Genomic DNA, 12,513 nt, shown 5'->3' on the forward strand with positions numbered 1-12,513 from the left:
TTTTTGCCCCCCATTTCACATTTCTTAATCTTCCTTTTTTTTTTTTTTTTTTTTGAATTATAGATGTGGGTTGTGAAATTAGTGATGAAGGATGCTATGTGATGGTTTGTGGAGGTGTTGTGGACTGATGGTTGAGAATTGGTGGTTAAAGGTTGTCGAATAAATGTAGGAAAAAGAGTGGTGGTATCGGGTTGCCTACGATGTTGGTTCGATGGTGATGAATGATAGGTAATGGTGGGTTTATGGTGGAGTTAGTAGTCATTGGTGATAGCAATGAGTTGTTGAATCCATTCATGTACTCATTGTCGTGGCCCCTCGATTAAGTATGTGTAATGTATCTATATTATGTGGAATTTAAACGTATAAAATGCTATAATGAAACCTGCTTATGTTATGTAGTGGTGACAAAAAAAACAGGTCGACATCTATTTTATACCTTTGTAAAACCAAAAAACAAAATAATAATAAAAAATTGAAAAGCATTTTAAACCAAAACTTAAAACTTTAATGAACTCGTGTTTTTTTCTTTTCTTTTTTTTTTTTTTTTGATGAAACTTGCTTATATTATGTACTAGTGACAAAAATCATATTTTTATATAATGAAACGCGCTTATATTATGTAGTAGTAAAAAAAAGCAGGTCCACATCTACTTTATAACCCTGTAAAACCAATAAATAAATAAAATTTTGAAAAGCATTTTAAACAAAAACTTAAAACTTTTAATGAACTAGTGTATTTTCATATATATTATAAGTTAGAACAAATCTATAGGTAGTTGGTCTAGAAACTGGACCATTGGGTACCGTACTATCCGACCACTCATCCACTAGGCTGGCCGATGGATGTGTTGGGCCAGGCCTGGTAGGCTGGTAGCTACTCATTGATCACAAATTGATAATCTATAAAAGTACCTTAAGATCATCCAATTTCATGGTATTTCGACTTTGTGATGTTAGTTTTCAGCAATAATTATTTTATATTTAATACGTACTTTAATTATTCATAATTTATGATAACTTATATAATAATAAATTTTATTATATATATATATATATATATATATATATATATATATATATATATATATATATATATATATATATATATATATATATATGATTGTTATGTATGTTTATTAGATTTAGAAAATTTATTTTTTCTAATTTTACGCTAACTTCTTGGTTACCGTCTTCCTTTCCTCAATTACTATCTTAACTTTCTTGAAGCTCTTAAATATCAACAATCTATCCAATATTACATTAAAGAAAAGAAACGGAAACCCAAAAAGTTACAGGCAAAAATTAGGTTTGCTCTTAATACCAATAAAGCCATAAGTTTTACATTGTTATTCTAAATTAGCCCTAAATGGATTTTTGTGTCTAATTAGCCTAAATAATTGTGACCCCATTTCAAAATTGTTTTATCATCCGGTCAAGGTACGCAGCTGGTCACCACTCTCCTATACTACTTGATAGTTCGTATACCACCTAATATCACCTTTCACAAAAACATCTTGCATCAAAAAAGGGTTTCTTGTAGTTGGTCTTAGGAAGAAGAAGGGTTTGAAAAGGGTTTCTTACACCATTGTTGCATGCAAAAAAGCTTCTGTTTTGATGTTGATAATCACTGAAGTAGAAAGGTACGTGGGGTGCCAATAAGAAATTGATGTGTATGTGTGTTCTTATCTTACATAATCGAGTTCCATAGTGTCACTTCCAAGTATAATTTTTCATTTTGAACAGATGGCTTCATCATCTGGAACTAAAAAGGTGAAAGGGCCTGAAAAGGTTTATGTAAGGGACGAGGACTCTAATGATGATCTCATAGATTTCTCTTTCCTGGATTTTGCACCAGAGACCTTTAAACCGACCTCAAACCTATTTGATGACCCATTTCTTAACATGTTATGTGATGAAAATATGCTAAGGAGGACTCTTGATGAAATGGGAGATGATGATCAGGAAGTTGGTGTTAAGGATCCAGAACATGATCATATTGATGATCAAAATGACGGTGAAGTAGGTGTAGAGTACAGGGTTCATGATCCAGACATACATTGGAAACAAATGAAGCCGGTAGTGGGAGAGTGTTACGAGTCCCCTGCTCAACTCAGGTTTGCATTAACTAATTATGCGGTAGCTAATGGATATCAGTTGTGGTTTATGAAGAGTGATAGGCATAGAGTAATTGCTAGGTGTAGGAAAATATATAAAAAAGACCCATGTCCCTTTAGAGTTTATGCTGCTTGGAAGTATAATGAACGAACATTTCAGATTAAATCTATATGTGACATACATCTATGTGCTAGAAATTTTAATTTTGGAACTTTGGTTAGTTGTAACTGGTTGGCCAAACATTACTTGAAGGATATTATTATGAAGCCAAAGATGACATTAACTGAGATGAAGGAAGATGTACTTAGGATGTTTTCAGTAGATGTATCCAAGAGGCAATGTTACAGGGCTAGGACAAAGGCAAGAGAGATGATAGAAGGTAAGTTAGAAGAACATTATGCAAAGGTATGGGACTATGCTGCAGAAATCCTCAGGTCTAACCCAGGGAGCACTTGTAAGGTGGGAGTAGATTCTAATGCAAGTGGCATGAACTATTTCAAAAGGTTTTATGTGTGTTTAAAGGCTTTTAAGGATGGTTGGAATAGGGGTTGCAGACGTGTGATAGGTTTGGATGGTTGTTTCCTAAAGGGTCAGATCAAGGGAGAACTTTTGACTGCTATTGGAAGAGATGCAGACAATCATGTATATCCAATAGCATGGGCAGTGATCGATGTAGAGAATAAAGATAATTGGACTTGGTTTATTGAGCTGTTAGTTGCTGATCTTGACCTTGACTGTGGTAGGGGTCTTGTGGTTATTTCCGATCAGCACAAGGTAAATTATACTATAAATTTGTTTAATTATTATACATTGATAATAATTTTGTTTATTCAATGCCAGGGTCTACTACAAGCTGTTACAAAACTACTTCCATATGTTGAACATAGACAATGTGCCAGGCATATCTATGCAAACTTCAGGAAGAAATACACTGGGTTAGAGCTCAAGAACCTGTTTTGGGAAGCTGCTAACAGTACTGTGGAGAGGGACTTTATAGCAACAATGAAGAAAATCAAAGACATAACTCCCAGTGGCTATGAATGGCTGATGTCAAACAAACCACATTCTTGGTGTAGGGCATTTTTCTCTCAAGGATATGCTTGTGAGGCTATAGAGAATGACATATCAGAGTGTTTTAACTCGATGATCATTCACATGAGAAAAAAACCAATTCTAACAATGCTTGAAGAAATCAGGATTTATTTGATGAATAGGTTTAATCATCAAGCTGCTATAGTTTCTCAATGGAAAGGTGACTATGGCCCAAACACCTTAGAGAAGATTAAGGAGTTTGGAAAGCATATGAGGTATGCTTATTTGATTTTAATTGTGATCTTAAGTCTATACATTTACATTACTAATTACTTATAATTTTAGGTTCTGGATAGTAATACCAAGTGGAGGGGCATTATTTGAGACAAGGCATGGATATTCAGCTTACAAGGTGGATTTAGATGCTCATTCTTGTTCATGCAAATTATGGGAGATATCAGGGTTACCATGTGTTCATGCTCAAGCTGCAATCAATTTCACACATAGAGATCCAACTGATTTTATTTCCTTTTGGTTCCATAAGGACAAGTTCATAGAGACATACAGGGACAACATCTTACCTGTTAATGGAAGTAATATGTGGCCCTGTACTGAATATTTGAAGCCCTTACCACCCCTTGTTAGGAGAATACCTGGAAGGCCAAAAACAAAGAGAAGAAGACATGCCTCAGAATGTCAGGATTCTAAGTTCCCTACTCAAAAGGAAAATGTTAGCAGGACTGTTAGGTGTGGGAAATGTAGGGAACTTGGTCATAATAAGCTGTCTTGTAAGAATGGAGAAGGTCCAAGTGACCCTGTCCCTAAAAGGAAAAATGGTAGACCAAAGGGAGATGGGGGAGGGAATTTAGCTGTGAACATTGCAAAGACACCAAGGAAAGTAGATAAGGGAAAGAAGAAAGTTGTTGAGGACACATCAAAAGAAATAAATGAGGGACATAATAAAGTTGTTGATCACACATCAAAAGAAGCAAGTGAGGGAAAGATGAAAGCTGTTGAGGGCACATCAAAAGAAGCATGTAAGATGATAGATGTTGATCAATCAATTTCTCCTTTGAAGAGAATGAAGATGATGGCAAGGAGGGGAGGTAAGATCAAATATGTAGGGAAAATAGGGGCTGTGCATGGTAGTATAAGTCAAAATGTGGCAGGTGTTGACCATGAAGATTTTGAAACTATTAAAGATCTGCAGGCATCTGGATATGATAATGGGGAAATTGTTGAAGCTTTTAATAAGGTGTGTAGTTATAAATTTAATTATTAACACAATTTTCTTGAACATTATATGATAATATGTTTATGTTAATTTCTTATTCACAGTTGACAAAAGAGAGGAAGGAGATGTTGGCTGAGAGTATAGTTGATGAAGAGACTAGTCAAGAAACACAAGATCCGTTGGTAAAAAAAAGGAAGCCCTCAGAAAGAATTATCAAGATTAAGTTGAAAAAAGAAGTGCATGATCCAGATGGAGGTGGTTCAACAATTGAGAAAGCACTTACATTGGACTGATGTTGTTATGGACGGGGGGTTAATTGGGCATAAATCTTTTGATAGCCCTTTTTTGTGAAAGCATCTTTTGGTAACAAGCTTCTAATTTGTTGACAACATGTTATCTTTTGACTGTAAATTGTAGTAACATTGTCATTTTGGGAAATCATCTTTTGGCTTGTAAACATTGTTGTAAAATTGGAAGTTTGGTTCTGATTGTTACCCTCCATGTATGTATTTGGCTATTATGTTTATAAATATTGTGGTTTGTAGTAAGTTCAAATTTCTATGACAGTTTGTAATGGATAGTAAATTGTCAATTTCTGGTTAATGTTTTTCATATTAATTGTCCCGTAGGACTATGTATTACAAGGGTATCCATATTACAACCATCAAAATGTTTTCAGATGCTATTACAACTGTGCCAAAATAAGCATCTAATACAATTTCACCTAACCAACAACTTCACAAAAAGACTAAAATTAGCTTCCTAACTTCCTAAAATCTCACCAGCAATACAGTCCCTGTTACCAACATCACTGCAAATAGCATGACCATGATAAACATAAGCTTCATCATCAACATCAACCTCCTATTTTGATCCACACTCACCTGTTCCAACCGAGCATTGCCATCAACCATCCCAACCAGAGCTAAATGCATTTGGTACCACTACTAGAAAAACAGCCTTTTACGACGCTCATTGCGCGTCGTAAAAGGCTCAGACGACGCGCAAATGCGCGTCAAGGAAGGCCCTGTCATAAAGAGAGACGACGCGCATTTACGACGCTCATTAAAGACGCGCAATTATGACGCGTGTTTACGACACGCAATGCGTATCAAGGAAGGCCCTGTCATAAAGGAAGACGACACGCATTCACGTGTCGTAACCTTACGACGCGCGTGTTAATGACACGCAATGCGTATCAAGAAAGCCCCTGTCAAGAAAGGCCATGTCATAAATGAAGATGATACACATTTTTGCGTATCGTAAATTTAAATATTTAAAAATATATATTTATATATTTATTAATTTTTAAATTAAATTTGCATTTAATGTGTCATAATAGAAATAAAATACCATATACAAAAAAAATACAATCCATTGCATAAACTTTAATGTCATACAATTCTATTTCTTACAATATATAAATTTGCATTCATCTAATCTATTCTATGTTTCATACTAACAATTGAAATGAACAATACAACACTTGCATTTTCAGCATCTTATCTCTTTCGGCTTGAGCTTTCTTTTCCACTTCTAACTCGACAGCTGTTCGCTTTCATCAACCCTGTAAACACAACACAAAATCACTTGTCATTTTCATTCTACTTTTATGTTTACTAGTCAATCCTTCAACTTTCTTTACTAATTAGATTCACCTGGCACCAATATTGCTGATGTTTACTAGTCAATCCTTCAATCTATCATATGAAGTATGAAAAATATGAACAATAGGAAATGGAAGTTCAAAATCCTAACCAAAAATCCCAGATATATAACATTATGCCCTCTTGGTGCTTGTCCTCCTGACAACACAACTCCTACCTTCAAGGCAGATCTTGATTCATTAGATTCACCTGGCACCAAATCAGAAAAGAAAACCAACCAAACCATTACATTGTTGTGATTTGCATTTATCCCTACAATTTAACTTTAGTAGCATTAAAAAAAATATGTTCAAACAGATCCACCATTGGGGAGAGAAGGAAATGGTGAATGTGTTTCTTGGGATGAATGATACAAGAGAGAGCCTAAATTTATACTAGAGCCTACCTCACTAAACAAGGAAAATACATAACAAGAAAAGATAAGCATTAACTTTACAGCTAATTTACAGCCAATATACAATAAGAGTTTAATGAAAAAACTAAATTCCACAGTTGAGAATCGCGTAACTGAGACAAGCGGTGGATGCGTGTTCCAAGCTGATCCAAAAGGGCAGATGGGTAATTTCACCAACAAAAAGGGCATTACTGATGAAAGGTGTGCTAACCTTATTTTAGAAGACAGATCCTTAGATGAATCTGCTTGATGCTCTTGGCCACGACCACTAAAGACATCTTTTGGGTAAGATTCACGCCATCTTTTCCAAATACCAATCACACTAAACTTTGACATAAATTCAACCTAAAACAACATAAAAAATATATATAAACTTACAATTGGTGATGATAAAGAATTTTACTTAATTCCAAATAACATAAAAGTAATTGCTTACCATGGACCCCGCATAAAGAGGAGCAAATAGTGCATTGAGGAGGCCATGAACATGTACAGATTAAATTAAGAATCAACAAGAAATGTGAAACATTTTTAGAAAAAAAAAGGAATTGAAAGTAATTATTTTAATGTTTATTTAAGGATATGGTGTAATGGAAGACAATGTAGAAAACAATCACTGGATGTGTATTCCCAAGCTATTGATAATGTTTTCACCTCAAATTATGCAGGAAAACAGCAATTAGAAGATCACAGATACGTTTTTTCTTAAAAAATATACGAATATTTCACAAGTTTGGTTTTTAAAGTATTTTCTTCCAAAACTTTAAATTACCTGTGCTAAAATGCTACTGTGTGTATGAACAACTCCTTTAGGTTTCCCAGTTGTTCCACTAGTATACAAATCAATGTTGGATCATCGTCTGTATGAATAAGACAATTTTATATTATTATTGTATATGAAATTATATATATATATATATATATATATATATATATATATTAAAGAACATGGATATATACCTTTTATGTTATTTGCAAATACATTCTCTTTTTGATGTACAACACCATTATCTACTGCTTGTGAAGTCATAGTAGGAACATTTGGTATTAGAGAAAATTGAGCTGTAGTTTTAGCTGCAACTTTTTGCATAAGCTCCCTGTGATCATCAGTACTCAAAATCATGGACACATCCTTCAAAACTCAAATTAACAATGTTGTATTATTAGGAGAATAAAATTGTATCTTACAAAGGCCACATAAACCACATTAAAAAAAGGGTATGTTAATTGAATAAGGAGAAAAGAGTCATTTTATTGAATTTCATTTCTTCCTATTAAAGAAATTTTAGCAATATCATCCAAATACAAAGAAATTTCTTCCAAATAAAAAACATAGGAAACTAGAAAAGTTTAAGGTTGTTTTGAGAGCAAACCGAGTCAGTCATGACATGTAACAACTCAGCTTCAGGGTAACTGAGTGCAAGTGGAACAGCTACACCTGCATTTAACCATATTGCAAGTACTCCAGCAACAAACTCATCACAAGGTTTAGCCACAACACCTATTCTAGTTATAAGAATGAAGAAATAATAGTGTTTGGGATCTATGGTGTTGATATTGCAAAGAAAACAAAGGCCCATTTGATTCACATAATCTATTTGGAAGGAATGGAATATGTCAAAGCAATTGGAATCTGAAAGAATTGCAATCTGTTAATTGTTTGGTTGGCAGAAAATGGGAAGGAAATCAATCACAATCCTTAGTTTAGCAACCAAAAAACAAAATGGAATTCAAGATTCCAATTCCTTCAGATTCCCACAGAATCCACGAACCAAAACTTATGTTCAATATTCATAATCTATGTTTCCACTAGAAGAAACTACAAAAATGGAATTCAAGATTCCAATTCCTTCAGATTCCCTTTAGTTTTCTTTTTCTCTTTATTTATCTTTAACCTCTCTATCACGACCCTTTTCCCTGTCCCTTTCACTCCCAGGTCTTTCTGATCTTGCTTCCACTTCGATGTCGCCTTTTCATCATATTGTTGATGATTTATAACCTCCAAACCACGACAATACATAAGTAACTCCATTCATCATGGTAAATTTAGAGTTTAGAGGATGATTCCCAAATTAGTTAGGGTTTATCAGTGAAAAAGGAAATATCTTCAAATATTATATGTAAAGAGGAAGAAATAGAAACCTCAGGAGCCATCCATCTGTAAGTTCCAGTCTCTGCTGTCATACTCCCCCTTGACTCAAAACCAGGCAACCCCAAAATCCGCCACCTTTACAACCTAAAATTAAAATGTTAAATTAAATTTAAAAAAACAGAGAAACAGTTAAGAAGCTAATAAGTCAAAGTGTAATTAATGCCTTTATAGTTTTTACGTTGAGTGTCGATGAGCAAATTTGCAGTCTTGAGAGCCCTATGAATTATGTTGGTTTCTCATTTGAGGCGTCCAACTCCTGAGAAGGCCTCTGCCTCTGATCAAGAAAAAGTGGAGGAGGGTCAGCAGACAAAAAATGAGTCCCAAGAATTAGCTGGGATGGTGCTTGAAACTGAAATTGCTGGTGAAAGAAACAGTGGTATCGTAAATCAAAACCACTGTAATCGGTGGATTTATTTACAAGAATTAGAAATTATTGACTTACCTCAAGTTGACCTTGTAGCGACATAACGTAATTGATGATTTTATCGACCATAAGTGCTTTTCCAGTGACCTAAGAACATGATTTCACATTTTGATTTCACCGACCATGAGTACTTTTCGAGTGACCTAAGAACACGATTCCGAATTGGCGATGGAGACGAACCAGAAACCTTTAGAGGTGGCGACCTGGCGGTGGTGAATTCTCTTTCTACAACACCGACGACTCTGATTTTGATAACACTGACGGTGAAGGATTCTCTTTCTATGACACCGGTGGCTCTCAATTTGATTGAGGTAGAAGACGAAGCAGTAAGCGGTGGAATGTATTTAGGACTTATGAATGGGCGTTGGGAAGAAGTAGACGATAACGGAGTCGGGGTTGCATTTCTGGAGGCTTCGTATAGGGCGGTGGTGGTGAAAGGGTTTTGGCTCTGAACAGTAAAGAACAAAGACGGTGAGGTTAGTGTAGTAATTTGGAAGATAGATGGTAATGGGGAAGAACGGTCGTCTTTCATTGGAAGTCGACGGCGGTGGGAGACACTCAGAAGGGGCGAAGAAGCAGCAGATATTGGAAGGCGAATAGAGGTTTGAGAATCAAGAGAGAAGAAAGAAAGAAATGGGGTTTTCGGCGGGGAAGAGCTAGGGTTTTCAGCCGGTGGAAACAAAGCGGGATTTTTAATTTTTGGATTTCATTTCCCCCTCGGATGAAACGCGTGTTTCATTAAAATTTATAAAGCGACATGGTTAGACGACACACATTTTATTTAAGATGCCCTCCGTGTTTTTTTTTATTTTTTATTAGACACTAATTTAAGGGCGCGCAAAAATCCGTGCCCTCTATGCTTCATATTTTGGAAAACTGACATCAATTTTTAGGGCACGCTCAAATGCGTGTTCTCTATCAGCGCGTGTCATTGATTACGCGTCGTAAAAGGCTGTTTTTCTAGTAGTGTACATGAGGTTTTTGTAATCTTCACTAGGCAAAGGTAGGTCCAACCACATGAAGAACTTACAATACCTGGAAGGATCCTGCACACTTTTATGACAGATTTGCCCTTAGTCCCATAACAAAACTTTATACTGCACATTTTTATGACAAATTTGCCCTTAGTCCCATAACAAAACTCTATACTGGATCAAAGAGTGAAGAACAAATGTGCACATTTTTATGATAGATTTGCCCTTAGTCCCATTCGAAAACTTTATACTACACATTGACAAATTTTCCCTTAGTCCCATAACAAAACTATATACTGGATCAAAGAGTGAAGAACATACCTTGTAGTTGGTGCATCCCTTAAATTTTCTTCCAGGATTCTTGCCCGTCCATGAAATTGAGAAGCTAGCCTCAACACCACAACAACACAAAACCATGGGGTTGTTTCTGTTCCTGAAATTGACATTAACATTTTGAAATCCTAAAGTCATTGACCCTGTAGACCCTGTAGATGAACTAGCCATGAAGAAGTTAGATGCGTGGAAGGAGAAGTCGGAGAATGTAGAAGTAGGAGATGGAAGATGGGTTTCTAATGGTAAAACCCTTATTTGTAAAGGGGTGACCGGCTGAAACCGGGGAAACCGGCTAACAGGGTTTGAGGCAAAAGTCAACACATACATAATGGCTAATTAGACACAAAAAATCCATTTAGGGCTAATTTAGAATTATGGTGTAAAACTTATGACTTTTATGGTATTAACCCTTGATAGTAAAATATTAAAGAAACTTTGAAAGAGTTAATTGGTCAACACATATTCAAATTTCTCCATATCTAACTTTCTATTTATTTGGTATGATTGAGCTTCTCTCCTGTTTTACACTGTTTCTTTAAGTCGTTTGAACTTCTTGCTTAAGATTTAAGTGGGTTTTTTTTTGTTCCAATAAAATTGCAAGTCCAAAAATAATACATATACATTTTCTCTATTTTTCATGTGCAATTAGACTGGACGGAGTGGCTTTGGCGAGTCACCCGGAGAGCCCGGTGAACACCGGGCCGAGGACTCGTCATGCCGAGCTCGGTTCAGTAACTCGGTGAGAAATTGTCAATGAGAGAGAGTGTGTATGGTTTGGAGAAAATAGAGAGAAAGAAGTATATCCACGGGACAATGGTTGGTTCTTCTTTTGAAGTTGTAGTCGATCACAAATACAAAAATGAAAGAAACACTTCCGTGTCTATACGTCTCCAAATGCAAGGAGAAGACAACAAGTTTTTCCAAATTTAACATAGAGTAAAGGTCATTAGGGTTTGGTCTGCTAAAATAAATATGATATATAAATTATCATTATTGTGTTTTTAATAAAATAAATATGAGTATTTTAATAAAAAAATGTCGATGGTATCATTATTTTTATTTTTTTAATAAATAAATATAAGATTTCTTCAAATAAATTATATATATATATATATATATATATATATATATATATATATATATATATATATATATATATATATATATATATATATATATGGGACGGTTCACTTGAGAATAAAAAAAACATAGAGATCTTGAGATTAAATCTCAGCCACATTGTTAGGCGTGTCAAACTCAACAAATAAAGGGGTACGATATACTCCAAAATAATCCCACTATATTGCACTAAAAGGTAGTACAAGGCAAGCAGGGTCGATCCACAGAGACACGAGACAATTGGTCTATACCTATTTGCACAAGGTACTATGGTCACCAATAGTAAAGAGAGGGGGGTTTAGAATGTAATGATTAAACAAACAATTAAAAACATAAGCAATCAACTAAATGCGTGAATTAAATTCAGAATTTGTAAGGACTCCAACCCCATGTATGACAATTTAGCAATGTGACTCAAAGATGACACAATATTCGTTCAATTCTATCTAAGTTGGTACTTGAAAGTGCTAATAAGCTCTAACACTTCCCATTCACCATATTAATTAACCAAAACAAGCTCTTTGATTAACCCTAACCTTATTAACCTAATCTAAACAAGCTCTTAGAATTAGATTATAAGATTGCATGAAGCGTTATGTGAATGATCCCAACAACACCCAATACTCCTCATAAGTTCGGGAGTGTAAAAGTGTATGAATAAGATTTACACTAAATTCATTCAATAGAGATCAATTTAATGCTTGTTACTTGTTCAATTTCACAAAAAAATTACGGATTTTGTAAAAGAGATAACTTGAATGACCTAGCCCTAATTCAAATGGCCAATAAGAATCATAATTAGAATCAAACATTCGATTGAAGCAAAATCAAATTCATTAGATAGAAATTAAGAACAAACATCATGTCATATGATTGAAGTCACTACCAAGAAGTCAAAACATGAAATTGGAGAAATTAGGGTTCTAGCCACACATGGCTAGAACAAGATCACAAGAATAAAAGATGGAATTAAAGTGCAATTACAACTTACAAATACTAGAAATAATGTTTCCAAATGACTGCTAATCAAACCCTTACAAAAACCTTTGAAAATCCTCCTCCAATGGTG

At 34.8% G+C, this 12,513-nt stretch overlaps 1 pseudogene; it reads right to left on the reverse strand.

Moving 5' to 3' along the window:
- Window positions 1-6,527: 6,527 nt before the first annotated feature.
- Window positions 6,528-8,474, reverse strand: LOC145009428 (putative CoA ligase CCL8; annotated as a pseudogene).
- Window positions 8,475-12,513: the final 4,039 nt, after the last annotated feature.

The sequence above is a fragment of the Lactuca saligna genome, chromosome 8 (assembly GCF_052625555.1).
Source record: "Lactuca saligna cultivar CGN05327 chromosome 8, ASM5262555v1, whole genome shotgun sequence".
NCBI lineage: Eukaryota > Viridiplantae > Streptophyta > Magnoliopsida > Asterales > Asteraceae > Lactuca > Lactuca saligna.